We start from the raw sequence: 1,874 nt of genomic DNA on the forward strand, positions 1-1,874 counted from the left end.
TAATGTGTTTTCTGAGTTTCTCTATCTCATGTATCCATCCTTGCATTTCATTGACTTTGCACCTCAGCTGTCAGACACGTCCTTCTATTGTGTTTTCAAGCGAGGTTAGTTTGTAGACCTCTATTATTATTTACACTATTTCTCTTTCCTTTTTGCATTGCTTTTATTAGCTTTTATTGAATAATAATGGTGGTTTTCTTTAAGTGTTGGATGTGACAGGTGCAAATGAGGAAATTATATTGGTAAATTGGTAATGTGTGTCTGAATGCTTCATTGATGTTAACAACTTGGAGATCTGATGCCCTGAAGAAATCCTTCATTTTTGTTATTATTTTCCCTCATATTTGATTTTACAGCATTGGATATAATGAGGATATGATTAGGTAAATTCCTTTTACATTTGGTCATCAAACTGATGGCATAAATGTATTATCCCTAGGAATGCCAGTATCTATTATGATCTGAACTTTGCGAGTGTGTACAACTAACCCATGAAGGATCTTACAAGGCTTCCATAACGACCAAATCGGTTCATGTTTTAGCAAATGTGTGTGACACACTTCTTAAAATTAGCAACTGAAATTTGAAACATAGTCGATATATTAAGATGAATAACTGAATTGGGTTTTTTATTTCTTTGCAGGAGCATCAAGTTCCTTCTCAGGGAATTCCATTTTGATATTTGAACTCAAATTGGCCTTAATTGTTCTCTATTTATCGTAACTAATGTGCTCAATGGTTGAAGCAGGTGAACCAACCTAATTTCAATTGTCGTTGCAACGGAGATTTCTCGATTCGTTGGTGGTATTCAACCAAGGACTAATCCCTGGAAGGCTTGGTAGCATATGTTCAAGAAGAAAAATTATCTCTCAATATCCAAGGTATGCCAAATTGGCAAATTTCTTTTACAAGTATGGTTGATTGGTATAGTCAACTCTAGATCCATGAACATACGACTTTTCCTTTGCATCTCCTAGATATGAGAATCCCGTTTTTCCTTAAAAAACTTACTTTTTGTATTAAATACGTTCAACTTCCTAGACCATCCAGAAATCCATGTAATTTTCATGGTTGTAATGGATCAAAATTCCACTGATGGTATGAATTGTGATGTCTTTTAACACGATTTTGTTGCAGGTAGCGAACTCAGTTGCTAAATGAAATTACTAAGAGTGTGGATCCTTTGTTTGTTAGATAAGTTCATTATGATGCTAAGACTGATTTTCTAATGTTGAATATTTAATTCATAATGATTGTTTGTTCCGTGAATATACTACAATATAGTAACCCAAGATGATATATAATTATGAATCTCATTACTCTAGCAGAGCTCATTCAGTTTCGATATATTACCACTTGCCATCTTAGCTCAGCTGGAAGAGCGCATGGGATTGAACCATGTGGTCGTGGGTTCGATTCCCATAGATGGCTGAGGGACCCTATAGTTGTACGCATTTTAGGGTGAAACTACTCTAACATGGTTCTTCCTGCGGTACCAAATCTTATTACGTACCACATTTATATTGAAGTGGACTTCACTGGAAATTGATAGGTCGATAGATAACCACTGAGGTAGTTCATTAGTTACCTTAGTTTTATTCATTTTATCAGGCCACTTATACTTCTTATATTGAAGTGGACTTCTTATCGAATTGAGGCATCTTGGATTGTTTTCAGAGGTACTCAAACGTTTAACTTCTTTTTTTTTAAATCCTTTACAGGTAAAAATGTCACTGGTGGGTTCTCAGAGACCGTGGGCATGAGTGGACATGGTCGCAAGAAATCTAACAACTGGAAAAAATTCTGTAAATTCTATGTCTAATAGCTGAACATTACTTTTTTTGGTATTTTTTGCCGTTTTTGTTTTTGTTTTT

The 1,874-nt window shown here is 34.9% G+C and overlaps 2 non-coding genes across 2 annotated transcripts; both read left to right on the forward strand.

Moving 5' to 3' along the window:
• Positions 1 to 216: 216 nt before the first annotated feature.
• Positions 217 to 307, forward strand: LOC113334282. Its single transcript, XR_003352700.1, has one exon. It is a non-coding gene; the product is annotated as a small nucleolar RNA Z101 (small nucleolar RNA).
• A 1,051-nt stretch (positions 308 to 1,358) lies between these two features.
• TRNAQ-UUG lies at positions 1,359 to 1,431 on the forward strand. Its single transcript has one exon. It is a non-coding gene; the product is annotated as a tRNA-Gln (tRNA).
• Positions 1,432 to 1,874: the final 443 nt, after the last annotated feature.

The sequence above is a fragment of the Papaver somniferum genome, unplaced genomic scaffold (genome assembly GCF_003573695.1).
Source record: "Papaver somniferum cultivar HN1 unplaced genomic scaffold, ASM357369v1 unplaced-scaffold_135, whole genome shotgun sequence".
Lineage (NCBI taxonomy): Eukaryota > Viridiplantae > Streptophyta > Magnoliopsida > Ranunculales > Papaveraceae > Papaver > Papaver somniferum.